Source organism: Amborella trichopoda, chromosome 2 (genome assembly GCF_054954075.1).
Source record: "Amborella trichopoda isolate Santa Cruz 75 chromosome 2, AtrichopodaSantaCruz75HAP2 v2.0, whole genome shotgun sequence".
Classification (NCBI taxonomy): domain Eukaryota; kingdom Viridiplantae; phylum Streptophyta; class Magnoliopsida; order Amborellales; family Amborellaceae; genus Amborella; species Amborella trichopoda.
The window spans coordinates 15,967,702-15,978,996 of record NC_142337.1 but is presented as its reverse complement, the minus strand read 5'-3'; positions in this window follow the sequence as shown (position 1 = coordinate 15,978,996).

The following is an 11,295-nucleotide window of genomic DNA, read 5'->3' as shown; positions in this document are numbered from 1 at the left end:
ATTATTTTATATTTTAAAGTTTTTGTATTTTGTTAACTGCAAACCTATACTGAGGGTTTTTGTTTTTTTTGTTTTTTCAATTAGTAATCCTATTACAGTTATTTTTATTTGTTATTGTATTATTATGTTGAGTATTGTTGATGTTTCATTGTGCGCTCTCAATTAATCCATCATATGATTTGTGTACTGATAATAGAGCATTGTTGTTGTATTTAGTGAAAAATTAGACAAATCTTCTCAAGTATTACCCCAAATGATACCAGGTAAGGGCATAAAAACTATTCCTCAATAACTTTAATGTATCCATATAGTAAATGTAACTCATGGTTTTATCTTGTCATCTTTACATATCAAATTATTTCACTTCGCTTTTTCAGGCCAAATCCGAAATATTCATGAGTTGTTTAGTTACACTAAGTTTTAACATTAAATATTGTTTACCGGATTTTGTGCCTCCAACTTTTTAGGACAAACCTGATTTGGTATATTGATTGTCCACTATAGTTTTTATTCTACGAAGTCCTAACTAAGAATCAGACCGCAAAGAACCAGAGTGGGACAATACCCATCAAGAAAAAACAAAAGAGACAATAAAAAACAACCAGCAAGTTTTATCCTGGTGAGAGAAATACCACATTCTCATGGATCAATTAAGGTGGACAGCCATCGGAGACGAGAGACGATACTCGAGGAGTAGGGTCCTCACCATTCTCAATCTAGTAATTGGAAGGCCCATTTACATCAATTTTGTTCATTTTAATGGTTGTTTTATGTGCCCTAGTAATTTTTTGAGTTCTCATGTTCTTACCACTAACCTTTAAGTTTTCTAGAGCGGTTTATGACATATCATGGGCGAGTAGCCAAGTGGAGGATGCTCCTGAGTGAATTTGACATTGAATGCAGGCTCCTCGTGTGTACTTGATAGCTCTTTGAGATTTAAAGGGAGCTGACAAATTCTGCTTGTGCACTTCAGGATTCTAGCGTTGATTTTGTGGTATAGGGTCAAGGCTTGTAGAGTTGGATCCATATTACAGGACTGGTTTATGATTTGATCCGAAGATTTTCCTAGAGTGGGTTCATGTAAATTCAGTCAATGTCAACTGTGCCTAGTGGTGGTTAAAGTTTAGTTGCCATTATTTGTACAAGTCAATGTGCAAATGTGCAAATATGAGTTCTGTAAGGACATCCTGGTATTTTATATTGCCTTAATATTGACACTTCATTCTCCATAGCATACATGCATGACTTCCTCATCAACCTGGTATTTTCTAGAATTTTGGGTATAGCGTGTGTATGTGCTTGACAGAAACCCTTCACTACATGTATTAGTACCTGAAATAGGTTAAAAAGTCATCGCAAAAATTAATAAGCTAGATATGACTTGTATTTTAAAGGCGCCCTTGCAATCCTAGGTGAACTTGTAATCTTTTCTATTTCTAGGTTGAGTTCGATGGACCAATCATAAGTCCCTCGCATAATAGTATTCTTGAGTCATTGGTTCATTGGGTTAGTTTGAGGGTAGGTAGTGATTATCGGTGTTATCTAAGAGTGTCTAGTGGAAAAAGAATTTTTTTTGCCCCTGGGCATGTTTAATCATCGAATGATATCTTTCCTATATATTAAAAAAAAAAACCATTCCTAGATTTTCTTTCATGTTTTTGAGAGAAAGGAAACTAGTTTTGGTCACCTCAATCTTATGTTATGGTTTATTTAAATAGAAAATGATTTTTCTGAAAAAATATAAATTTGTTCTAAAGAAAAGACTTTTCTTGTATAATGTTTTTGTTTTGGAGCTCTATTTGGAAATTACAAAAAAAAAAAAAAAGTGGGGCAAGATTATAAACATCTGATGTGTGTTATGTGGGAGCACATGTGGGAGCCACACATGCGTAGCATGGGATCACGTGGGGTCCACTCCAATGGGTGCCACATGGGGCCTACATATGGGAACCTTATGTAGCACACTCTATGCCCTTTTGAGTCTCTTAATTCTTTTGGATGGTATGATTTAAAGAGACCTATGTGGATTCTAGATTTCCCTGGATTTAAAAGACTATAGGAGGATATAAAAATATTTTCTAAAAAGGAATTGGTTAGTTATGACAAGGGTACATGGATTTTTAGAAAGGTGCAACCCTCGTTCAAATGGAAGGTTGTTTGGAAGGTTCCTACTAGGGATAAGTGTGCGATTCTAGACTTTGAATCATGTTGGTAGGGGGTTAAGATTTAATCTCTTGCCTCTTGAGTTTCCCACTTCTAGTTTAAAACTATGCACATGTAAAGGCATCTCCTCCTCTCTGGTAACATATTTTAGCTTGACAACCCAAAATTGTGAGGTAACCGAAAGATATAATGCTTAAGTTAGTGAAAATAAAAGAGTGTTAGAGGGATGGTTATTTATGGGAAAGGCTAGTGTTTGATGCTGGTTTTGAGAGTTGTGTTTGTGCATATTTTTGACATACTAACTCCTTACGTCAAATAATATTGACTTTTGAGCAATTTTGAGAAGATGTCGTCTTGGCCCCAAAAAGCATGAGAGGGTGGCATTCGATGTTCTAATAATGCCTGATAAGTTTAGTCCTAATCCGATAAAGATAAACCAGATCAGGATGAAATTTTACATTTCGCAATATCGCTTTCTAACATGCTGAAAATTACCTTATAACTAGAGTTATACTTCCAAGGTTTTAGATGAGTACCTGACCACCACTATTGGATTCAAAAGCCCCAAAACCTCCAAATATCAATTTTCAACTCATTTGGATGCTTTTAGAACATTCTAAGACAACCTTACCCAAAACGGGAAGTTTTACACTATTCATGTGTTTCTTGAAAACGAGAATTCTTTGGGAGGTCATAACTTCTTCATCTTGAGGCCAATTAAGTTTGTGCGTCTCATCAAGATGCAATATATAGCACCGCCCGAGATCTCAAAATGGAAGAAATCTTAAAGAGAAGTTTGACAAAAATGCACAGATTGTAGAATTTTTAAAGAGAAACATCCATTCACTCTTGTAGCCATATCTTGAAGCCTCGACATCGGATAGCTTCAAGTGCAGGTCTATGGTAACTACAACTCAGAGGGCTTCGATTTGAGGTAAATTTTGTTCAAGATTAAGGGTGGGAATATACCTTATTTTAGTTTGAAACAAGGCATGATTTTCCAATACCCGAATCCCATTTTCTTGCAACTACCCAAATAAAGAAAATGATCAATCAACATTCAAATCGGGGGGTTTTCATTTCAAAATGATCACAACGATCTTCCCTTCGATTTGTGATAACGAAAAGGACCAAAAACATGGTGAATCGAGCTACATCAAGGATTGAAGTTCTCAAGAATATGGGTTTGACCAGATTTTGGGATCAACGTCAAAAATTCGATTCAAGCTTCATAATGGATACCAAATTGATCGTCTCGAGACAAGCATCATTTCTACGGTACTGGATCGCTCGAAATAGTATCGTACAACATTTAAAAATGCCCTGAGGCATGGCTATGGCAAGAGGCCCCTTTAAGAGGAATGGTTTTGTCATTTTTAAAATTCTAGCCAATTTTAATATTTTTTTAGCAATTTTGTTGTATTTTGGTCATCCCCCTTCTTTTGTGGTGATCATATATAAGTTATTTTTACTCATTTGTAACCTATGTTGGAAAGATGAGATAAAAATCCTAGGATTTGCTTCTTTGAGCTTGGGTTTGTGCTTCTTTCTTACTTCAAAAGAGCGGAAAGAGTATAGCATTGAGAGGAATACCCTTGGACTCTCAAACCTCCATAACCTAAACTTCCAAACCCCCCACTTCCTACTCCCATACTCCATACTTCCTGCACCTCAATATACCCTACACCCTAGACCACCCATCTCAACCCACTTAACCCTACTCCCTACACCAATCCTTACTATACAACCTAATCTACCTATACCTCACCTATCCACTTATACTCCTTAGATCACCATAACCTATACACCACACCCTACCCATGCACTATACACCATATTCCTCTTTAGGGCCATCTTAGCCCATTCCTATTAAGTTCCACACAACCTAACCCCTCTAAGCTCATCTACTTAACCTTACACCCTAACCCACCATTCAAAGACCCAAATCCCTCTCAAGAGCCTTCAAGGGACCGTGGGGGAATACACCTAACCGTGGGGTTCAAGCCACCACCCTACTTGCTAGGTATCTGTCACTTTCTCTCTCCTCTTCTGTTCTTCTTTGTTCTTCTCCCTTCTTCTCCTTCCTTCTTCTTTCTTCTTCTTTTTTTCTCTTCTTCTTTTTCTCCCGTCTTCTCTCTCTCTTTCTCCCTCCCTTTTTTTTTTTTTTTGACAATCTTACATGTTTATTAAAAAAATAGGGAAAGAGTACAAAAAGTTCAACAAGGAAAGGCATCAAAGGTTTGCAACACATGCATCCCCACTCCCATTTTAGCGACGCCATCAGCCTCAGAATTTGTGTCTCGATATACGTGTTGAAAGGTGATCTGCAAGGCCAAACAAGAATCCAAAATATTCATCATCTTGGTCCTTAAATGCCATGGGGGTCTTGCAATGGAACTACACCAGTTAATTATGTTTAGAGAATCGCCCTCTAAAATGTAAGCCCCTGATGGCCCCCTTTGAGCAATCAGTTGCACCCCTCTATCTAAAGCCTCTACTTCTACGTCATTAATCGACAAAAAACCACCTGGACTTGCATAGCAAAACACGATTGCTTCTTCAGAATCCCAAAGGATGCCTCCATATCCATCCGGTTCTGGATTACCGACCGAGCTGCCATCAAAGTTCGATTTGAAGCAACCCATTGGAGGAGGCAGGCAACATCCGTTGGGTCTTATTTTCACAAACTTTTGCATCATCAAAATTGATAAATTAACCTCCATATAAATTCTTGATGTACCACAACCCTCTTTAGTTACTGAGAACCATCTCCACATCATATTAATATCTTGTTTCTCTACCATAGCTCATTCCAACACTTGACCTTCAAGAGTTCACATGTTTCTTCCCAACCAAATCTCCACAACACTGCAGCCCTTCCAATTTCTAAAATCATGCACCCAATCTTTGGTAGAAAATCCATGCTTAAATGATAAAACATATTCTTATGACTATTTGGGAAAGTTAACATAACCCCCATCTTGTGAAACAACCAATACCAAATATCAGAAGTGTATGGGCAGTGAAGGAACAAATGATCTCCAAACTCATTGCTTTCTTTGCACAATGCACAAATATTAAAACTGACAATTTCACAAAACCTGGCATAGTAGAGAAATCATTACAATTAACTTTCACACGAATGTATGATGCATCATTACTATTAACCATGTTCCAATCTACCTTTAAAAAATCACCACATAGATTACCTAATATTTGAAAAAACACTTAAATTCTAGACACGCAGAGGCACTCCAAAGAACTTAATCCAGGAGGCAACCTTTGGAACATCAGAGATATGATGAGAAAAAATCCATAAAGAAATGGTATGCAACCTAGCTCTCACTCTCCATATCAAGATTTGAACAACATTCTTAGTCTCCTCCTTTAAATATAGAAAAAAAACCACACCTATTGTCATGAAGTTTTTTCACCACCAGGAGATACGAAAGCCCTCAAGCCCACCTTTGCAAGCTGAAAAGATCATTCGATGGTGGGCTGAAGGAACCAACAACCACGGAAGAGGTTATTGCAATGTTTCTTCCAATCCATCCTCCTGGATCTTCAAATGCATCAGAAAGCAATCTGCATGATCTACTACCCTGCTCGACCTCTTTCATCCTTCAATCCCATACTCTCTCTCTTAAAGTGATCGTTCCATTGTCTGGTTTGTTCTACATATCCATCTTTCAATCCCATTATCTCTCTACCAACCAAAAACCATCACTCTCTCTCTTCAGTAGCCAAAAACCATCTCTCACACACACACTCTCTTTATGTGTTTTTTCAACCATCACTCTACCAGCCAAAAACCATCACTCTTCCTCTTAAGACTTTTATCACGAGTTGTTATCATCTTCCTCTTGAGAGAGAAATAATGAGGAAATAATGCATATATAAGTACAAGAGCACATGACAGAAGGAAAGAGATATGAGATAGAAACTAGAAGCACAGATCAAGCAGAGGGGCGAGTAGAGAGAGAAGGGAGAAGTACTTAAAATCAGAAAGCAAATGAAAATGGATGACATGCCATGGTCTTCCATCATTGAGAGGCGGCTAGCCCCCCCTCCCCTTTCTCTCTCTCTCTCTTTCTATCTCTCTCGTTCCCTCTCCCACTTTACTTGACTTTCTCATTCTCTTGCACTCTCTCTTCATACACACTTGGGAGGTGGCAAAACCCCCTCTCATTTTCTCTCCCTTTTTCCTCTCCCTCCCTCATTTTTCATTCTCTCTCCATACTTGGGAGGCAATTGGGCTGCTCCTTTCTCTCTCTAACTCTTTTCTTTCTCTCTCATCCTCATTTGGGAAGCAGCTGAGACGTCCCCTTTCTCTCCCTCTCTTTTCACTCTCTCTCTCTCTCTCCATACTTGGGAGGCAGTTGGGCCATCCCCTTTCTCTCTCTCTCTCCCTCTCTTTTCACTCTCTCTCTCACCTCACAAGGGAGGAAGTTATTTTGAACCATAAGTGCAAGAACCTAATATAGAGAGAGAAATTATAGTACCTAGACCCACTTGAAGCTCGATCTCAAAGAAAAACAGGTCATACTACAATACCCTTCTTTTAAGCTCAGATATGAGGCTTATATGCCCATGGTATTGTTTCTATTTATATATGACTACATGTTTTTTTCCTAAAATCGAATGTATAGGTTTCAAGGTCCAAATCATTAGTATTCGGCCAAAGTCTGGCTGATGTAAATTGTAACAGAGGATTAAACCTCTGGAACTTGTCTGTTCCCAACATATGATATAAAAACTTGTGTTTTTATGATATGGAATGCATAGGCGAATTTGACCCCAAATGTATTGTCCTCTGGTTATTCATTTGGAGTCATGTGTTTCTTTAAACATCTTAATTGATTAATTCAGCAATGCACTTTTCAGAGCATCCAAGGGCTTTCAAAAAATTATCTAAGAGGGCCCACAAGGGCCCGGGTGCGACTACGAACCCAACCCACGACGAGGTATGCTCTTAAACCCCTTGCCATGCAAAATCCCTCTCACACATTGATACACCTATCCGCACCCACACATGGTTGCGTGCCACGTACACTCACGCAAGCGATGCACCACAATATTTCGATAGGGCAATCCCAGATCGGGACCCACAGCAGGTCCCAAGCCACGATGAGATCGAGGCCCAACCAATATGAGACAAATTTGTTTTTTTAACATATGCTCTCAACTTAATCTCAAAAGACCTTGAGTAAGAATCTTTGTCTTCAAACTAGGGAGGGGATGACCTTAGGTAAGAAGTTTTCTCATGAAACCTGAACCGTTAGATTCGTCAGTCAGTGTCCTATTAGTAGTGGACGAGCTATACTTTATGGATATCCCATATGGATGCAGTTGAAACTGCAACTGTAGTCATAAAACTGTGCAAAATCTTCACCGATGCTCCGCCATATCTCTTGACATATATGAAGGGAAGAAAAACATATTTAAACAATTATAGGTTGATCGTAATCAGCAATATCTTTGCAAAGATTTTGAGACCTATCATGGAATCCAAAATTAGTATATACATAGAGGAAAAATATTACGAGAGATTTCTCAAGTAGGTTCCAACAACATCATTCTACGATAAATCATCTCATCACCTTGATGAGATCAAGCTAAATGCCAAAACAAGAAAACTTTCATATGTTTTGTGGACTTCTCTAAAGCATATGACTCTGTCAATAGAAAAACTCTATGTAAAAAACTACAAAATATCGGGGTCCCAATGCCATTAATATTAGCAATCCAAATATTCTATTCAGAGGTATGTATCCAACTCAAAGATAATAATTCTCATGACAGTATGATATTTCATAGCTTTGTTGGTGTTAAAAAAGGTTGCCCTCTTTCATCCACACTATTTGGTATTTCCATATATCAACTAGAGACATGGATGAATAAGACTCCTACCGCTCATTCTATTCTATTAGGCCAATCTCATGTTCATCTCTTGCTCTTTGCAGATGATGTGGCTTTGATTTCCAAGTCAAATCAATATCTGCAGCAAATGCTTCACATTTTGGATGAATTTTGTCAGTATTCTGGAAATGTCAAAAAAAACTAAAATTATGATATGTGGTACACGAAATATTGAGTTCGTTTTTCAGATAGGAACTGAGCAGGTTGAGATTATTTTATCATATAAGTATTTGGGTTTAGAATACTCCAAAAATTATAAATGAGAGAAATTCGTTTTACAAAGAGTCACAAAAGGTATGAAAGTCTTCTTTGCATTGAATAGCCGATGCAAAAAGGAAGCCATCTTATGTTGGGATGTTCAGAGATAGCTTTTTCTCGCTATTTTACAACCAACTGTCCTTTATGATTGTATAGTTTGGGGCCCTGGATTAGCAGGCAAATATTGGAAGAAAATAGAAGAAGTTAAAAAACAAATTTTGTTGGAAAAGTTCAAGGTAAAACAATATACCCAATATGATATTATGCTCGTAGAAGCTGAGTTGATGCCCCAAGAAGTTGAGGCAATTTGTCCGTTTGTTACTTTTGCCCAACACCTCACAACTTCTATGATTGATAAAATTTCAAAAGAAGCTATCCATGCTACTCAGAATAAGGGTTGGTTATACCAGGGGAAGTTTTGGTTAAAGAAATGGAACATTGATGACCAAATCTTCTATTGGGACAGTAAGAAAATTCAAAAAATTATTTGGCAAAAAGCAACCCAAAGGATTTGGGAGGGAGTAGAAGGAAAAAAACAATTTTATTTGAGTAGTATCAGGGATGAATTTAAGTAAAGACAACTTATTTGAATGATCCTATCCCTTTTCATCTAGGGATTCAGATCAGTACAGTGAGAATGAGATCTCATTACTTTTGTATAGAAACAGGAAGATGGCTACAAATTCCTAAAGAAGAGCGCACATGTCAGCTTTGTAGCAAAGATAGTATTGAGGACTAGTATCATATATTTATGCAGTGTGCCACTACCTCAACGAGCCGAAAAAAGTGAAACATCAATGTTTATAATTTGATTGATTTTGTTCCATATACCATCCAGTTGGGGAGAATTTTCAAACTCATGCCACGTACACTTCTGTCTAATAGATCATGAGGGTCTTATATGGACATAATAAAAGTTCAATTTCGGTCTCAGTTTCAGTTTCATATGAAGTTTTTATATCACGTTCTATGGAGGTATTCCCCATAAACCCCCCTGCAAGATTATCAAACTTTTACGTTTATGATTTCTTGAGTTGAAAGTGGTTGGGCCTGCAATGGTCTAATCAGATGTCGAAATCTACAACATAAATGGGTCAAATTTGATGGGACACGTGCGTTGCACGTAGATATGCAATAAGTGGTCGTATAAATATCCGTAAGAGACACATCTAATATTGTACCTAAGTAAACCTAATCTTTTATACTTTAAATTATGTTTCCTATTTTTTTTGGCTTTCAAACATTCCTCTTAATTTACATTAGTATATCTAAAACATTTATAATACGAAACAAACCTAAGATACTACATCTCTTTTCCTCTCGTATTTTTATGGCTTCAAAAACATCTCCACCATTTAAAGTCATTGTATTCTAGAGATTTATATTAGGGCACATAGTCTACCTTTGAGATATATATTAGGAAACATAGTGGTAAAAAAGATAACACATTATAAATGAAATAATATATGAATAGTACTAATACAATAATTCATAATTAATAACATTTATTAGTATATTGGTTTTAGTAGAGGGATGATGGGGTACGTGGATATCTCTTCCTATGTTATCTCGTATATACATGAACTTTTTAGGAAACTCTATCTCATATTTAATACAAAAGAATTTAATTATATGGATGGATATCAATAATTGTACATATTAATATAAGAGATGTATAACATTCTAGATTTATACTCAGTTCATATTTTACCATTATGTCTTTTAATATAATAATAATAATAATATAAATAATAATGCTTTTTTAATTTATCAATTTTACATAGGAACTGAGACGAGTCCAAGTAGACTTGACCAAGTCCTTGAACACTTTTCTTGTTCGCGGTAAATTTCTTCTTAAACCATTTAGAAGCATAGTTGTCCTTTGTGCTATCAGCAACTACAAGTGTTTGTTTTGTGTTTTATGAAAATAACTATTTGGAGGCACCAAACTTTCGAATTTTAAACCCATGAATTCTCTATCTAGTTCTACCAAATCAAATTCAAGAGGGTGATATGTTGCAACATGTAACTAATATAAAGCTCATCTAAGCTTCCATGATTCATATAAAAATGGGTGAGATAGTTTTGCATGAAGGCATGAGAAAAGTAAGATCACAAACTCTCAAGGGTTTCTTGGGGTGAAAAATACAGGATGATTATATAGGACAATTACAATGTGCATTTCACTTTGAGAGGAGTGAGGGACCGATCCTCTAACACAACGAGATATAGATATGTGAAGAGATTTTACAAACAAAATTTTAGAAAGTATATATTTTCTTAAGAAAAGGGAACACCAAGTCTGTTTTTCTATAAATTTGCTCACTCTACGTGGATCTTCTTCTCTCTTTACACTTTTTTAATTTAGAAGTTATGTGCCCTACATACACTATAGAATTATGACCCCTTCTTATTTTCACGACATGTGTCCACCCTTAACCCAGGCTTTAGTATAGATATAGATATCTCCTTCGTTATTAATTCATCTAAGATGATACTTGGACCATTGATTCATCTCTGAGTCCTCCAACATCATGAAATAATTTAATTTTAAGACGATTTGTTAAAGTGACATTAATTGGAAGCATGAGTGCTCATCTATGCACTTTGGTTTGACTGCCAATGGCTGTGGATAGCGTGACAGTTTGGCATCTAAATTCAAATTTCAAGTAGGTTTAGAGACAAAATAGAGTAAATATTATCTTTTATAACCATGTGAAGGTGGCTTGAATTCAAATTTGATGATGATTATCTCGGGCAACCATTATGCGAGAGAAGTGGTTTCAACCATTTGATTTTGGATAAGTCTGAAGATATTCATGTTTATCACTTAGGAGTTTCTATAATACCCAATTAATGTAGTGGGGTGGGTGATTGATCACAAACCAAAAAAGGTGATATTATGTACAGAGGAGAGAGAGAGATTACCTATCAATTTGTAATATATATTCATGC